Source organism: Arachis hypogaea, chromosome 3, assembly GCF_003086295.3.
Source record: "Arachis hypogaea cultivar Tifrunner chromosome 3, arahy.Tifrunner.gnm2.J5K5, whole genome shotgun sequence".
Classification (NCBI taxonomy): Eukaryota; Viridiplantae; Streptophyta; class Magnoliopsida; order Fabales; family Fabaceae; genus Arachis; species Arachis hypogaea.
In genome coordinates, this window is record NC_092038.1 from 54,648,414 (window position 1) to 54,667,255 (window position 18,842).

At 37.2% G+C, this 18,842-nt stretch overlaps 1 long non-coding RNA gene across 1 annotated transcript; it reads left to right on the forward strand.

Moving 5' to 3' along the window:
• Window positions 1-13,075: 13,075 nt before the first annotated feature.
• LOC140182665 (uncharacterized) lies at window positions 13,076-15,634 on the forward strand. Its single transcript, XR_011878662.1, has 2 exons — window positions 13,076-13,161; window positions 15,394-15,634. It is a non-coding gene; the product is annotated as an uncharacterized lncRNA (long non-coding RNA).
• The last annotated feature ends 3,208 nt before the right edge of the window (window positions 15,635-18,842 follow it).

Sequence of the window (18,842 nt, forward strand, 5' to 3'; positions counted from 1 at the left end):
TTACTTGGACGACCCAGTACACTTGCTGGTTAGTTGTGCGAAGTTGTGTTTATGCCATGGTATTGAATACCAAGTTTTTGGATTCATTACCGGGGATTATTTGATTTGTGAAAAGTATTGATCACAATTTCGTGCACCAAGTTTTTGGCGCCGTTGCCGGGGATTGTTGAGTTTGGACAACTGACGGTTCATCTTGTTGCTTAGATTAGGTATTTTTCTTCAGAGTTCTTAAGAATGAATTCTAGTGTTTCAAGGTGATGTTCTTATCATCACCAAAGCTGATTGATCTTCATCAATTTAGCTCTTGAATGCAATGTTCTGCTGAAGCTTGGCTAGCCATGTCTAATTCCTTTAGGCTGAAGCTTTAAACTAACATTGCATGATTCCTGGGATTCTCATTAAGAATTTTGAAACCTTTATTTTCTTTTCCACTTAATTTTCGAAAAACACAAAAAAATTTACAAAATAAAAAAAAACCAAAAATATTTTATGTTTCTTGTTTGAGTCTAGTGTTTCATATTAAGTTTGGTGTCAATTGCATGTTTCTGTTCTTCTTGCATTCATGCATGTGTCCTCATTAATCTTCAAGTTGTTCTTGATGATTTCATTACTCTGATCTTTGAATTCTCTTGACTTGAGTGTTTATGTGTCTCATATGCATTCTCATTAGTGTCGGTAGTATACAAACTGCTAAGTTTGGTGTCTTGCATGCATTGTTATTTGATTTTAGTTGCATTTTGATTATTCCTCATTATTAAAAATCCAAAAATATTTTTTATTTGTGTCTTTTCAGAACATTCAGCAGAGGAATTATACAGAAAAAGCTGGGCGTTCAAAACGCCCAGTGAAGAAGGGCAAACTGGCGTTTAAACGCCAGCCAGGGTGCCTGGCTGGGCGTTTAACGCCCAAAAGGGTAATAGTTTAGACGTTAAATGCCAGAATGTGCACCATTCTGGGCGTTTAACGCCAGGATGGCACAAGAGGGAAGATTTTGTTTTCAAATCAAATTTTTTTTAAGTTTTCAAAATCTTTTCAAAATCAAATCTTTTTCAAATCAAATCTTTTCAATCAAATCTTTTTCAAAATCAATTTCTTTCTATACTTGCTATCAATTAATGATTTGATTCAACATTTCAAGTATGTTGCCTTTTCTGTTGAGAAAGGTTTAATGTTTGAATCATATCTTTTCTTGATAGCCAACTCATTATTTTTTAAAATAAAATCTTTTTAAAATGTTTTTCAAATCATATCTTCTCAATCACATCTTTTTAAAACCAATCACATCTTCTTAATCACATCTTTTTCAAAATAGTTTTCAATCAAATCTTTTTGATTTCTAATTTCAAAATATTTTTCAAAAATCACTTCACTTCTTTCTCAATCATGGTTTTCGAAAATCAATTAAAGTTTTTCAAAATGTTTTCAAAATCTTTTACTTAATTTTCGAAAATTACTTCTCCCCTTCTCACATCCTTCTATTTATGGACTAACACTATTCCTTAATGCACAATTCGAACTCCATCTTCTTTGATAAGTTCGAATTTTCTACTTCTGCCTTCTATTTTTCTTTTCCTCTGACACCTCAAGGAATCTCTATACTGTGACATAGAGGATTCCATATTTTCTTGTTCTCTTCTCTTTCTTATGAGCAGGAGCAAGGACAAAAGCATTCTTGTTGAGGCTGATCCTGAACCTGAAAGGACCTTGAAGCGAAAGCTAAGAGAAGCTAAGGCACAATTCTCTGTAGAGGACCTAACAGAAATCTTCAAAGAAGAAGAACACATGGCAGCCGAAAACAACAACAATGCCAACAATGCAAGGAAGGTGCTGGGTGACTTTACTGCACCTACTCCCGATTTCTATGGGAGAAGCATCTCTATCCCTGCCATTGGAGCAAACAACTTTGAGCTTAAGCCTCAATTAGTTTCTCTAATGCAACAAAATTGCAAGTTCCATGGACTTCCATTGGAAGATCCTCATCAGTTTTTAGCTGAATTCTTGCAAATCTGTGACACTGTCAAGACTAATGGGGTTGACCCTGAGGTCTACAGACTTATGCTATTCCCTTATGCTGTAAGGGACAGAGTTAGGACATGGTTGGACTCACAACCTAAAGAAAGCCTGAACTCTTGGGAAAAGCTAGTCAATGCCTTCTTGGCAAAGTTCTTTCCACCTCAAAAATTGAGTAAGCTTAGAGTGGAAGTCCAAACCTTCAGACAGAAGGAAGGAGAATCCCTCTATGAAGCTTGGGAAAGATACAAACAATTAATCTGAAAGTGTCCCTCTGACATGCTTTCTGAATGGAGCATCATAAGTATTTTCTATGATGGTCTGTCTGAACTGTCCAAGATGTCTTTGGATAGCTCTGCTGAAGGATCTCTTCATCTGAAGAAGACGCCTACAAAAGCTCAAGAGTTGATTGAAATGGTTGCAAATAACCAATTCATGTACACTTCTGAAAGGAATCCTGTGAACAATGGGACTAGTCAGAAGAAAGGAGTTCTTGAGATTGACACTCTGAATGCCATGTTGGCTCAGAACAAAACATTGACTCAACAGGTCAATATGATTTCTCAAAGTCTGTCAGGAATGCAAAATGCACCAAGCAGTACTAAGGAAGCTTCATCTGAAGAAGAAGCTTATGATCCTGAGAACCCTTCAATGGAAGAGGTGAATTACATGGGAGAACCCTATGGAAACACCTATAATCCTTCATGGAGAAATCATCCAAATCTCTCGTGGAAGGATCAACAGAGACCTCAACAAGGTTTCAACAATAATAATGGTAGAAGAAACAGGTTTAGCAATGGCAAGCCTTTTCCATCATCTTCTCAGCAACAGACAGAGAGTTCTAAGCAGAACCACTCTGACTTAGCAACCATGGTCTCTGATCTAATCAAAACCACTCAAAGTTTCATGACTGAAACAAGGTCCTCCATTAGAAACTTGGAGGGACAAGTGGGTCAGCTGAGCAAGAAAATTACTGAACTCCCTCCTAGTACTCTTCCAAGCAATATAGAAGAAAATCCAAAAGGAGAGTGCAAGGTCATCAACATGGCCGAATTTGGAGAGGAGGAAGAGGTAGTGAACGCCACTGAGGAAGACCTCAATGGACGTCCACTGGCCTCCAATGAGTTCCCCAATGAGGAACCATGGGAATCTGAGGCTCAAAATGAGACCATAGAGATTCCATTGAACTTACTTCTGCCATTCATGAGCTCTGATGAGTATTCTTCCTCTGAAGAGGATGAGTATGTCACTGAAGAGCCAAGTTGCTAAATACCATGGAGCAATCATGAAGCTAAATGACAAGTTATTTGGAAATGAGACTTGGGAAGATGAACCCCCTTTGCTCACCAAAGAACTGGATGACTTGTCTAGGCAGAAATTACCTCAAAAGAGACAGGATCCTGGGAAGTTCTCAATACCTTGTACCATAGGCACCATGACCTTCAAGAAGGCCTTGTGTGACTTAGGGTCAAGTGTAAACCTCATGCCTCTCTCTGTAATGGAGAAGCTAGGGATCTTTGAGGTGCAAGCTGCAAAAATCTCACTAGAGATGGCAGACAACTCAAGAAAACAAGCTTATGGACTTGTGGAGGATGTTCTGGTAAAGGTTGAAGACCATTACATCCCTGCTGATTTCATAGTCCTAGAGACTGGGAAGTGCATGGATGAATCCATCATCCTTGGCAGACCCTTCCTAGCCACAGCAAAGGCTGTGATTGATGTTGATAGAGGAGAATTGATCATTCAAGTGAATGAGGAATCCTTTGTGTTTGAGGCTCAAGGATATCCCTCTATCATCATGGAGAGGAAGCATGAAGAGCTTCTCTCAAAACAGAGCCAAACAGAGCCCTCACAGTCAAACTCTAAGTTTGGTGTTGGGAGGCCACAACCAACTTCTAAGTTTGGTGTTGAACCCCCACATTCAAACTCTAAGTTTGGTGTTGGGAGGTTCCAACATTGCTCTGAGCATCTCTGAGGCTCCATGAGAGCCCACTGTCAAGCTATTGACATTAAAGAAGCGCTTGTTGGGAGGCAACCCAATGTTATATTTTATCTATTCTCTTTTGTTATTTTATGTTTTTTGTAGGTTGATGATCATGAGAAGTCACAAAATCAATTGAAAAAGCAAAAACAGAAAGAAAAACAGGAAGAAAAACAGCACACCCTGGAGGAAGAACCTATTGGCGTTTAAACGCCAGTAAGGCTAGCAGTTGGGCGTTTAACGCCCAGTCTGGCACCATTCTGGGCGTTTAACGCCAGAAAGGGGCACCAGACTGGCGTTAAACGCCAGAAAAGGGCAAGCACTTGGCGTTAAACGCCAGAAATGGGCACCAGCCCGGCGTTTAACGCCAGAATTGGCTCAAAACGCATTTTTGCATGCCATTTGGTGCAGGGATGACTTTTCCTTGACACCTCAGGATCTGTGGACCCCACAGGATCCCCACCTACCCTACCACTCTCTCTCTTCTTCACCCATTCACCAATCACCTCAACACCTCTTCCCCAAAAACCCTTCACCTATCAAATCCCATCTTTCTCTTCACCACTCACATCTATCCTTCATAAAACCCCATCTACTTCACCCTTCAAATTCAAACCACTTTCCATCCCAAACCCACCTATACATGACCGAACCATGAGCCCCCCCACTCCTATATAAACCCATCTTCACTCCTTCATTTTCACACATCATAAACACTACTTCTTCCCCTTTTGGCCGAACCACAAAGCCCCCTCCATCTCCTTCATTTCTTCTTCTGCTACTCTCTTCTTTCTTCTTTTGCTCGAGGACGAGCAAACCTTTTAAGTTTGGTGTGGTAAAAGCATTGCTTTTTGTTTTTCCATAACCATTTATGGCATCCAAGGCCGGAGAAACCTCTAGAAAGAGGAAAGGGAAGGCAAAAGCTTCCACCTCCGAGTCATGGGAGATGGAGAGATTCATCTCAAGGGTGCATCAAGACCACTTCTATGAAGTTGTGGCCTTGAAGAAGGTGATCCCCGAGGTCTCTTTTAAACTCAAAAAGAGTGAATATCCGGAGATCCGACATGAGATCCGAAGGAGAGGTTGGGAAGTTCTTACCAACCCCATTCAACAAGTCGGAATCTTAATGGTTCAAGAGTTTTATGCCAATGCATGGATCACCGAAAACCATGATCAAAGTGTGAACCCGGACCCAAAGAATTGGCTTACTATGGTTCGGGAGAAATACTTGGATTTTAGTCCGGAAAATGTAAGGTTGGCATTCAACTTGCCCATGATGCAAGGAGATGAACATCCTTACACTAGAAGGGTCAACTTTGATCAAAGGTTGGACCAAGTCCTCACAGTCATTTGTTAAGAGGGCGCCCAATGGAAGAGAGATTCAAGAGGAAAGCCGGTTCAATTGAGAAGGCATGACCTCAAGCCTGTGGCTAGGGGATGGTTGGAGTTTATCCAACGCTCAATCATTCCCACTAGCAACCGGTCCGAAGTTACTCTAGACCGGGCTATCATGATTCATAGCATCATGATTGGAGAAGAAATAGAAGTTCATGAGGTTATATCCCAAGAACTTTATAAGGTGGCGGACAAGTCCTCTACCTTGGCAAGATTAGCCTTTCCTCATCTCATTTGTCACCTCTGTTATTCAGTTGGAGTTAACATAGAGGGAGACATCCCCATTGATGAGGACAAGCCCATCACTAAGAAGAGGATGGAGCAAACAAGAGACCCCTCTCATCATCAAATCCCTGAGATGCCTCAAGGGATGCACTTTCCTCCACAAAACTATTGGGAGCAACTAAACACCTCCCTAGGAGAATTGAGTTCCAACATGGGACAACTAAGGGTGGAGCACCAAGAACACTCCGTCCTCCTCCATGAAATTAGAAAAGATCAAAGAATCATGAGAGAGGAGCAACAAAGACAAGGAAGAGACATTGAGGAGCTCAAGCACTCCATAGGATCTTCAAGAGGAAGAACAAGCTGCCATCACTAAGGTGGACCCGTTCTTTAATTTCCTTGTTCTTTATTTTTCTGTTTTTCGAAAATTATGCTTATGTTTATCTATATTTGTGTCTTGTGATCATTAGTGTCTTAGTGTCTATGCCTTAAAGTTATGAATGTCCTATGAATCCATCACCTTTCTTAAATGAAAAATGTTCTTATTGAAAAAGAAAAGAATTGCATGAATTTTGAATTTTATAACAGTTTAATTATTTTGATGTGGTGGCAATACTTTTGTTCTCTGAATGTATGCTTAAACAGTGTATATGTCTTTTGAATTTGTGGTTCATGAATGTTGGCTCTTGAAAGAATCATGAAAAAGGAGACATGTTACTGAGGATCTGAAAAATCATAAAAATGATTCTTGAAGCAAGAAAAAGCAGTGAATACAAAAAAAAAGAAGAAAAAAAAGAAGAAGAAAAAATCGAAAAAAAAGAGAGAAAGAAAAAGAAAAAAGAAAAAGAAAGAAAAAGAAAGAAATAAAGTTGTGATCCAAGGCAAAAAGAGTGTGCCTAAGAACCCTGGACACCTCTAATTGGGGACTCTAGCAAAGCTGAGTCACAATCTGAAAAGGTTCACCCAATTATGTGTCTGTGGCATGTATGTATCCGGTGGTAATACTGGAAGACAGAGTGCTTTGGGCCACGGCCAAGACTCAATAAGTAGCTGTGTTCAAGAATCATCATACTTAACTAGGAGAATCAATGACACTATCTGGATTCTGAGTTCCTAAAGAAGCCAATCATTCTGAATTCCAAAGGATAAAGTGAGATGCCAAAACTGTTCAGAGGCAAAAAGCTAAAAGCCCCGCTCATCTAATTAATACTGATCTTCATAGATGTTTTTGGAATTCATTACATATTCTCTCCTTTTTATCTTATTTGATTTTCAGTTGCTTGAGGACAAGCAACAATTTAAGTTTGGTGTTGTGATGAGCGGATAATTTGTACGCTTTTTGGCATTGTTTTTAGTATGTTTTTAGTATGATCTAGTTAGTTTTTAGTATATTTTTATTAGTTTTTAGTTAAAATTCACTTTTCTGGACTTTACTATGAGTTTGTGTGTTTTTCTGTGATTTCAGGTATTTTCTGGCTGAAATTGAGGGACCTGAGCAAAAATCTGATTCAGAGACTAAAAAGGACTGCAGATGCTGTTGGATTCTGACCTCCCTACACTCGAAGTGGATTTTCTGGAGCTACAGAAGCCCAATTGGCGTGCTCTCAATGGAGTTGGAAAGTAGACATCCTGGGCTTTCCAGCAATATATGATAGTCCATACTTTGCCCAAGATTTGATGGCCCAAACCGGCGTTCAAAGTCACCTTCAGAATTCCCAGCGTTAAACGCCGGAACTGGCACAAGGATGGGAGTTAAACGCCCAAACTGGCACCAAAGCTGGCGTTTAACTCTAAGAAGAGTCTCTACACGAAAATGCTTCAATGCTCAGCCCAAGCACACACCAAGTGGTCCCGGAAGTAGATTTTTATGTCATTTACTCATCTCTGTAAACCCTAGGCTACCAGTTCTCTATATATAGGACCTTTTACTATTGTATTTTCATCTTCTGATCTTTGGAATCTTTTGATCTTTAGATCTTTTGATCACTTTGGGAGGCTGGCCTCACGGCCATGCCTAGACCTTGTTCTTATGTATTTTCAACGGTGGAGTTTCTACACACCATAGATTAAGGTGTGGAGCTCTGCTGTACCTCGAGTATTAATGCAATTACTATTGTTCCTCTATTCAATTCCGCTTGTTCTCGTTCTAAGATATCACTTGTTCTTCAACTTGATGAATGTGATGATCCGTGACACTCATCATCATTCTCACCTATGAACGTGTGCCTGACAACCACCTCCATTCTACCTTAGATTGGGTGGATATCTCTTGGATTCCTGATACACGAGCATGGTTGATCGCCTGACAACCGAGCGCTCGCCTGACAACCGAGCCAGCCATTCCGTGAGATCAGAGTCTTCGTGGTATAGGCTAGAACTGATAGCGGCATTCAAGAGAATCCGGAAGGTCTAACCTTGTCTGTGGTATTCTGAGTAGGATTCAATGATTGAATGACTGTGACGAGCTTCAAACTCCTGAGGGCGGGGCGTTAGTGACAGACGCAAAAGAATCACTGGATTCTATTCCGGCCTGATTGAGAACCGACAGATGGATAGCCGTGCCGTGACAGGGTGCGTTGAACATTTCCACTGAGAGGATGGGAGGTAGCCACTGACAACGGTGAAACCCTTGCATAAGCTTGCCATGGAAAGGAGTAAGAAGGATTGGATGAAGACAGTAGGAAAGCAGAGAGACGGAAGGAACACAGCATCTCCAAACGCTTATCTGAAATTCTCACCAATGAATTACATAAGTATCTCTATCTTTATCTTTATGTTTTATTCGTATATCACCCATATCCATTTGAGTTTTCCTGACTAAGATTTACAAGGTGACCATAGCTTGCTTCATACCAACAATCTCTGTGGGATCGACCCTTACTCGCGTAAGGTTTATTACTTGGACGACCCAGTACACTTGTTGGTTAGTTGTGCGAAGTTGTGTTTATGCCATGGTATTGAACACCAAGTTTTTGGATTCATTACCGGGGATTATTTGATTTGTGAAAAGTATTGATCACAATTTCGTGCACCAGTCATGTATTAGGTCTTGTCGAATGACGAGAATTAGAGCTTTGTGCACATGACGATCTATTGATTAACGCTGTTAGTCTTGCATTGCATAATTCTTGGTATTAAGTTTGGCCAGCTTAATACTAGTGAATTTTGTATATGAAAGCACTAATGAGTTATCATAGATGATATACGAGTTTTGAGTAAAGTGAATCGCGAGTTTTGGAAACGTTGGGAACTATTTCTCGAGGCTATTCAGTTGTCTGTCTTGAATTTTGTTTGAGTCGACCTGTTCTTTGATGTCCTAACTTGAAGTTCTCGTTTGCTACTCCTCTTGAAAAGTAGTTTGATGCTCCACTCTATTCCTCTATTCATATGTACTCTTGTTTGATCCTAAGTGCATACGCTTGTTTGAAATCCTTGTTGTATCTGTCTTTCTCTGTTTGAGTTCTTCTTGATTCACGTGTTCTTTGATACAGCTTTGAACTTATCCTATTGCGTTGTACATTTTGACTCCCGAGTCCGAGTCCATTTTTAGAGAAATTGTTGATTCAGTTTTTTTCTTACTTGACAGTGATCACAGTCAGTTTTGAGACCTTTATGAAAATTGCTGTTGAATAGATGTATACTTATCTATATACGAAACTTTGAAGATTTCTTACACAGTTTGAAAACTATTTATTTCTAATACCTCGCCTGTACTTTTACTGGTTTACGGAACTGCATTTACTTTAAAATTACAATTTGACTTTCTAGTAATTTTACTATAGTTCCAATGCACATTTTCATTTGATTATGTATTTGGATATTTTTCAAAATTTTGGAAAGAAAGAATTTTTCATTTTTATCCCCGTTGAGTTTCGTTTGATAAACTTTACTTAATTCATTTTGAATTGAGCTTGATTCAGCATGCTATAGGGTTTATGCCATTATTGTTCTTTTGAAAATGTTGGACTCATAGCTTTCTTCTTATGAACGGACTCGTTTCTTCTTAAGCTTTTCACCTCTATGAATGTCATACGTGATTCTGTTTTTAACTAATCTTTTACATCTTGTGAAATTATCATTTATCTTGGTTTGTCCTTTCTTGTGAATCTCATCCGTATGTGAATCAGTTTGAATTGTTTCAAATTAGTGCATTGTTTATTCTCTCATTTTCTCTACAAGAGTTTTTAGTTAAAGATTTATCCTTGAGAAATTACTAATGATTGAGTTGTCTTTTCCTTATGACTTTTATATTCTTTTGGATCAATTGAAAGCTTGTTTGATGACTCATGCCTAGTGAATCTTGTTTGAACTACTTTGGTTTAAGATCCTTTCTTGTATGGCTTGACTCCTTTTCAAGTACATCCTAATATCCTTGAATATCCTTTTGAAATGGTGATTTCAACTATACTTTTGGAGTCTTGTTTTGAATTTCTAAAGAAGTTTTGAATTCTCTTTGAAGAAATTTTAAGCTGAATCTATTCCCTGTTACTTGATTGAGAGTGAAACCATTATTCGATTTTGACGAAATTGTTCTTAAAGTTGGCATGCGCTATTTTAAATGAGGTTTTGAAAAGTTTCCTTGTTTAGTGGAAACCGATTTGTTTGTAACGCACCACTTATTTCCTTTACCAAATTGTAAACAAATTTTTACTTCGGAGTTTCTTTTCTAAAAAGAGTTTAACTTCCTCTTTTGTACTTGCTATAAATGTTATACACGCTTGTTTGAATATGAAATTTTGAGAATTATGAACAAGCATTTGATTACTTCCAAGTTTTTATGAACTGCTTTTGGTTAAGTTGTGCATCTAATTATCTTTCTAAAATATTTAAGGAAATATTTTAGCTCTTAGCCAAATTTGTGTGCATTTTATTTTTGGAACTCTACATAATCTACTTCAACATGAAATTGTATTGAAGTAAAGCCACGTTTATGCTTTTGTTACTCTCTTGAAGGATGTTTGTTGTTTAACTTCTCTTTCAGACTGCGAATTGATATTTTTATAAGTTTCCGATTCTTTTAAGAACAATGTATTCGAAAGTACAGTAATTATGCTCTTGAGTTCTGTGAGCTTGGCTTGGGTCTGAGATATTCTTTTCTGTAACCTCTTATTTCTTCGACTCATCTTGAAATTGTTTCAAACTAATGCGCTGATTCTCCTTCCTATTGATCCTATTGAATTTCCTTGATCCAATGGTTATCTTGAAGTTGTCAATTGAATTGAGTCTAGCAAACTTCATTGCTTGAGTGTCCTTGTTTATTTGGAATTGGATACATTCTCTCAAATCTTTGAGTACTATCCTTGACATTTGACTCTCCTTTTTAAATCTTGTATCCTTCTGAGTAGACTCGAGAATTGTTTTGATATCACGTGCGACTTGTAGATGTAGTAACGTGATACGTTAGTTCTTTAAGACGTGATGTGTATACGGAAGTTGAAGCGGTAGGTGTGCAACGTATGAGTTGTGGGCGTTTTGTTCCTTGCGAACGGATTTGTGGTTGTCAGGCTAATGATCAAAATTGGGGTTTGTAAAGTGCTTGATGGAGTTGGAAAGTTGAAACTTTGAGGTTGATATGAGATTAGTGTGCGGAGGTTAAGCACGTCGTTTTAACTCCATCCTGTTTTATAGCCTTTGATGCTTTGCCCTTCTATCACATGATTGACCCATGCTAACTTTTGCATTGAGCCTACCTTGTAACGTTTGCTTTGCAATCACACTCCTACCTTTACATCCTTAAGCTCATGACAATCAAAGTATTTGAAAATCGTATATATGATTATATTTTGAGATATTTTTGCTTCTTCCTTAAATGTGTTCAAGGGTGAACTGTTATGGAATTTCTTTCATTTTTGTATCAATTTTCGAGGGCGAAAATTTTTATAAGGTGGGTAGAATGTAAGACCCAGAATCTTTGAAAAGTCTTATTATGAGCAAGTCTCAAATCCTACAGTTATTTATAGCCTTAATTTCAGAGATTATTTTATTATAGATAATTAAGGCAAGTTTTGATTTATTGGATTTGAGATAAGTTATGATTATTATCCAATTTTATAATTATTGGATTATTTTCTATATTTAAAGTATAAAGTTGATAGTTATGAAATAATAAGGATTTTATATGATTTGGATTAGATAAGTAATATTTTAAATATTATTACTACTATTTTGGAAAATGAAGAAATTAAGTATATTATTTCTAATTTTTGGATTTGGACATTTTATTGAAAATAATTTGTGAAATTGATGAGCAAATAGTATTTTCAATGTACAAATAGTGTTTGATTTAATTTGGGTTTCAATTACTATATTATTCCCAATTTTATGTGAAATTACCATAATACCCTTAACCCTAATTTTCAAAATAAAACCCTAACCCATGACCCGGTTCCCTTTAGCCACACCCCCAACCTTTCCCTTCTCTCAGTAGCGGCAACACAAGCTGAGTTTCCCTTGTGCTCCCTGAAAGAAACAGAAAAAACAAAGAAAGAAAGAAAGAGATCTGAGGGGGAGTATAGGAGATCGGAGGAGAAGGAGGGGAGGGGGCCTTTGCCACCACCTCCATCACGCGTTTCTGTCGGCCTGGGACCACCACCGTTGCGCCACCACGTCGCCGCCGCCACTGTGCCATGGAGAAAAGGGAGAACTCGCACCGCCTCCGCCACTGTTGATCCATCGAAGCTGGCGCAAGAGAAGAGGAGGAGAGGGCGCTGTCTTGCGCCGTCGCCGTCGCACCTGGGCGCCGCGGCTGCCCGTGCTATCGTCGTCGCTGTTGGTCCACCGAGGGTCGCCATCGAAGCTGAGACATGGAGAGAGAGGGTACGCGAGTGAGGAGGGTCTGAGGGCCTTAAACCGCCGCGCCTGGCCTCGTCGGTGAAGCCATGGTCGCCGTCATCGGAACAGAGGGCGAGAGAGAGACAGAGAGCTCGCGGTGGGGGAAAAGACAGGCGCCGCCGTGCTGCACGAAGCTATCGCCACCGCTCCTGCCGCCGGTAAGCCTCGGTTAGCACCGCCGAAGCTCTGGCCATCACCATCGTTGAGGAAGCTCACCGGAGTTGCTGGAGGCTGCCGCCGCTCTGCCTGGTTGTGTTGAGTCGCGCCGCCGTGCCTGGCCGCCGGAAAAACCCGCTGCAGTCACCGGAAAACTCTGCCGGTAAGGGTTTTTGAATTCGGTCTTCATTCGTTTAAGATTTTGGAAGCTTTAACGTCTCTGTATGTGGGTTCCAGGCGCCATTGCCGGAGTCCGGTTACCGCTACTACTTGAGGTGGCTGTCGAACCGGTCCGAAAACTGTCGCTGTTCCGGTTCAACTGTTCCTTCTTATTTGTGGTAAGCGTTTACGTTTCTGTAACCCCTTTAGTCGCTGTCCTATTAAACATTGAGGTGTTGTAGCATTCGTTGTTATGAGAGTTAATCCCGTTTGTTACGTATTGCGATTAGAGTTGATGTGGTTACTGCAAAAGTGAGCAAAGCTGTGGTTCAAGCTGCCGGTGATTTCGGGATGAGGCAGAAAGGACTCTGTGAGATGTTTGGGTTATGGATTTGCGTTTTGAGGTAGGGGCGCTTTCCAAAAACTATGTTTTGTATATTGGAATTATTACATATGGATACCAATGTGAGATATTGTGTATTTGGTGATTGTATCTGCCTTATGTATTATTTGATTGACTCGAATGATTATGGATTGTTGTTTTGGCTGAATTGTTGTGCGGATTTGTGAAATATAATATTTTGAAGTTGATTCTTTAAAGATTTGAAATTTGAGTTTAAACCGTTGAGGATTGGTTTGAATTGAGTCAATTATTTCAATGATGTGAAAAGTCGAATGCACTTTTGAATTCAGCCTGGTTTATTTTAATTGATTTGGTTTTGGACAAATGATTTGTTATTGAACCGTTTCTTTAAAGCTTTGGAAATGAGTTATATCGATTAATATTGAGTTAATTTTTAAATGGTATCCTTGAGATACGCCAATGAGGCGATTGTTGGATTTGGCTTGCTTTAAATTGATTTCTGGTTTTGAGCTGTTGAAAAGGAATGAGAAATGGTTTAGTTGGGACCCGAACCGGGTGGCAAAAGTCCAAGTTTTAGGGGAGGTGCTGCCGAAATTTCTACAAAATCCTAGCCTTGTTTGAAAAGTTATTTGAAAAGGGTTGGATTTGAGAAGTTGTATTATTTGATTTATTAAGAGAATATTGATGTTTTCAAGCTTAAATTATTTAGTGAACTATTTTATCCAAAAAGAAACATGAAAGTGGTTTGATTCAAATGAACCGGTTCCGTTTCAAATGAGTTGATTTTTGGACCAGGTTGGAACTTGTGATTTTGTATGGCCGGTTTTAGAGTAAATTCAGTTTTATTTACTTGAACTGAGAATCTATGATTTTAAGAGTTTCAATGAATTTTAAGGAATTGATGTAAGTTGACCTTCCCTAAAGACTTGGGACTCTGCCGAGAAACTTTTGTTATAAAATCCCATTGTTGGATGGGTGATTTTGAATGCTTTGAAATAAATCCTTAACTTACCATGGTTTGGAAGTTTGGAAAGAGAATGCCGAGAGTGGCTCTGTTTTAAAAGGGAAACTCATTTTGAGTAAATTTGGCTTATGAGCCTGAGATGATTTGAGAAATGAGATTTCTAAAGCCAAGGCTGAAAAGAGTTGAAACTTGATTTCAAAGTGAAATGAATAGAGAAAATGATTTATGGCTTAAATGCCGATTTCATGAATTTGATGATTTTGAATGTGGAAGTGCTGTTTTGTTGTGAGCCAGAATGGCTGTGTATGATTATGAATATTGGCTGGTTCTGGATTGAACCGTGAGCCGGAATGGCTGTGTATGCTATGAATATTGGCTGGTTCTGGACTAAACCGTGAGCCGGATGGCTGAGATGGATGTTGATCCACGGATGAGAATGAATGCATGTATATGCTGAATTATTGATAATTGTGATTTGCACTTCCACTATCTGAGATACGAGTTTCCCTGGGTAGTAGCAGTGGCTAGCCACCACGTGCTCCAGGTTGAGACTTGATACTCTGTTGACCCTATGTCGTAAGTGTGGCCTGGCACTGTGAAAGTCCCGGATGAGCTCGCCCCCGAAATATTCACCAGTGAGGGTGATGGATATGGATCATGTTTATGATCAAGTTTATGATGAGTATAACTCGAGTTGGGGATGCGCGACAGAGGGACAGTCCAATGGTTAGCTACCAGGACTTGTCGGGTTGGCTCTATAACCGATAGATGATATCATCAGCCACTAGGGACAGGCATGCATCATATGCATCTATGTGACATTGTTTGGGTATGCATATTGTACTTGGTTTGCCTATGTGATTAACTGCTAATTGTTCTACTTGCAATAACTGTTTGTGTTTGCATTTTCCTACTTGTGTTTGCATCTGGAACTCTATTGGATTGTGGTGGATTGGTTGTGGTTGGATTGTTTGGGCCTAGGGACGTAGTTGAATGAGATGGACCGATGGTTGATTTCAGTTTTGTGGTTCTGGTTTGGAATAAGATATGAAAGGTTATTTTGGTTCAGTATAGATAAACCTTTTTGAAATGCTTTGATGTTTTGAGAATTGAACAGTTCCTCTTTCAGAAAAGATTTATGACTTTACTTTTATTGTAAACTGTTGTTTTTGAAAAGAGGCATAAGATGGTTATTAATCACTGGTACGATTTATCTTCATGTATCCTATTACAGTAATTCCCAAAAATCCTCTACTGAGAACCCTTTCGAGGATGATGTTCTCACCCCCTACATTTTTCCCCTTTTAGGATTTGGGCGCAGAAGTTATGAAGAGTTTAATTATTTGTTATTGAGATGCTCTGTATTGCTTTAGATTATTATTTTTGTACCCTCGCCTTTATCTTGATATATTCTGTGAGAGGGATAGGAATTGTACTGGATAATGTTTGTAATATTATTTATATATATGTATGTATATATATATGGATATACTCTTTATGAGTTTCTGTAAGTTGTATGGTATGTATGGACGTACGTTGTATGGCGAAAGTATTTTTGGGAATGGTATTGCGGTTTAAAGTTTTTAAACAGGCTCATATTTTAGTATTAAATAGTATAAGTGTCGTCGTAATGTCCGAGCTATCAGAGTTGCGCAGCCGGAAGCGTGAGCTTTGGTAGTTAAGGTGTTACAATAATTAAATTTGATATAATTATAGCAAGTATCTAGAATTAATAATAACATAATAGTATAATTTTAAGTTGTATAATATAATAAAAAAATATAGTAATTTATGTATGCTTCCTATATATCAATAATATTATATATATTTATATATCTCCTCTTTTAGCTCTTTCCTAAAAATATTGGCATATAATTAATGTTGATAACATATACATTGAGTAAGTATCTCCGATATATATATATAAGGATTAATAGTGAATTGTTACAATTATTTATCATCTAGAAAATTCGTACCTCGGACATAGAATTTCTTCTGTTTATTATTTTTCATACCTAAGGGATACTAACTATGATTCTATCAACAGTATTACCTATGGTAGATTATGTAATGAAAAATTTGAAAAATAAAATCAAGATTTATAAGGTTGTGGAAAGTCACATCCAAATTTGACAAGAACAACACGACTTACATAGAAATGATTCTTATGGATGATAAGGTAAGTTGATTATTTTCCATGATTCTTTCAAGTGATACTAGGTCCATTTTATAAATATTTTTTGTTTATATTTTAAGTTTATTTGATAAGTAAATCCTTGCACGAATAAAAAACAGTGCGATTTTATAGATTTATAAGGACGTACTAATAGCCTTTATATTTAATTTGTTTTAGAGTGTGATAATAGCCAATATGTTTGTTGGTGGATTTAACTATTACTATATTATTTATAATCACATTCAGTATATATGTCTGATTTATTGAATAAAGTAGATTACTAAAACCGATTAATAACTATTTTAGAGTTAATCCAATTAACACTAAATTAAAAAAAAATAATGCATAACATATTACTTTTTATTAATAAAATTATTATAATTCAAATTAATTTTAAAAAATAATTTAAAATTATAATTTCAATCTTATCACGTGCATTGGCACAGGTAATTATACTTGTTACAAACTAATAATGGAGCAAACCAATTTGGATTGGTTAAGCAGTTAGTTCACTCGTCTGTTTTGTTGGGAGTTCGAATTTCATTTTGTACATGTAGTAATTTATTGGCTAACGATAAATTCTTAAATGGAGCTCTGATCCACAACGTATTAGTCTTTGGTTTGTCGGATTAAAAAATACCATGAAAAAAAATGTAGCAATTGGAGTTTTTTTCATGGATTGTTCGTGCAATTCGTTATCATAGCTTGGAGTTAAAGTTGGTCTTCTCCAATTATATTTAACTCTTTATAAAATTGTATGTTATATATAATTTTTTTAGAATAAATTTGTAGGATAGAAGTGGAAGAAAATTGTCTAATGACAGTACCTTTTCAATCCTTTATTTTCAGGAAATTGCAAAATAATAAAAGAATGTATTATAGAATAATTAGATTTAATTGATTGATTGTTTGAATAGTTTGTTTTGTGAAAAATGCAAATGATATCTAATGATGGCCTCTAATAATGTTGCTTTTGTGTGTGTTTGTGTATATATGACCGTGCATAAAATTCTAGTTACTCTCAAAATTTTGGGAGAAGTCTATCACTTTAATTTTGATATTTGTTTATTAATTAGTTTGTTAGTTTTCAAATTATTAAACGACTAATGTCTAAATCTATAAAATGATATTTTAGTTTTTAATTTAAACTACCAAAACTAAAAAAAAAATGATTTGTTTTATAAATTGTAAGTTCAAAGACTAAAAAACTAATAAATAAAATTAAAGAATTAAAATATCATAAGATTTTACCAATTTAAATCAAGATACATAAATATACCAATTTATACCTTTAATATCATTTTTACAATCAACAAATGTGCATGCATGTGAGCGCGTATATATATATAATCATGATATATAAAAATTTTAGATTATATTAAATATATTTGTGAAAATTACTCTTAATATTTTATTATTAATCAAGAAATATTTTTAAAGTCTTAAATTAAATAATTTCGTAACAAGTGAAAATATTAGAAATAAATTAAATTTATTATATTAATAATAAATATATTTTTTACATGATTATTACTAATATATATAATTATAACAATAATTATTGAAGAGTATTTTAATTAAATAGACTAAAGTGTATATTATTTGTAAGATTGTGAGAATTAATCTGGTCAATAAGGGAGAGATTTATATCAACATACTTTTGAATGGCAAGAGCCTCCATCTAATCGAGAAGGGGGAGATTTGTTAAGTTTTTTCTTTTCTTTGTGAGGCCCAGGCAACATTTTGAGGGTGTCTTTTTATACCCATTGTGCCACAACCCTAATCAGATTTTTGGGGTTATTGAGAGCGAGAAAGTATAGCCACCAAAAGAGAGAGAAGAGGAAAAACATAATCTTCGTTTTTATCCAAAGCAGTAAACTTCAAATGGCAGTTTCTCATTAGTGACCGTTGGATCGGCTTAAAATTTTAACTGCATGTTTCTCTCATCTTTTTCTTCATTCTTAACGGTGGAGATGTTGATTAGAAGTCTGTAGTGAGAGAAATTAGTTTCACAAGAGAGAAATTAGGGTTTTCATTTTTACACAGAGCAGTAATCTTTGAACGGCAGTTTCTCATTCTTTCACCATTGGATCAACGTGAAATTTGAACTATAGATTTTTCACATTTTGTTCTTCATTCTGAACGGTGGAGATTTTGATTGGAAGTTTACAGAAAGAGAAATTGGCTTCGACAACAGCTCTGTTTTTTGGGTACTTTTCATCTTCTTGCTTTTCATTTATAAGCTTTGGTGCTTTGATGTTTTTGTTAGTATTGCAAGTGTGAGGAGTGTTGAAGTTAGTCCCACATCAAAGAAAGTATGGAAGAGTGAGGAGTTTATAAGATGAGAGACCCATTAACTTGACACCTTAAGGTTTTGAGTTGGATGTGGTGTCTTCTCATCTTATGTTCTCTCACTTGATTCCTCCCCGAAGTCTCCGCGGTTGTCGAGAGGTCTCCACGGTCGGCCCAACAAAGTGGTATCAGAGCCGATGGTTAATCGGTCTGGTGGTTTTAAGGGGTATTCAAGGTGAAGTATCGAAAGTCTTCCCGGCAAAGGTGGTCCGGGCGGCGTGTCCCGCGG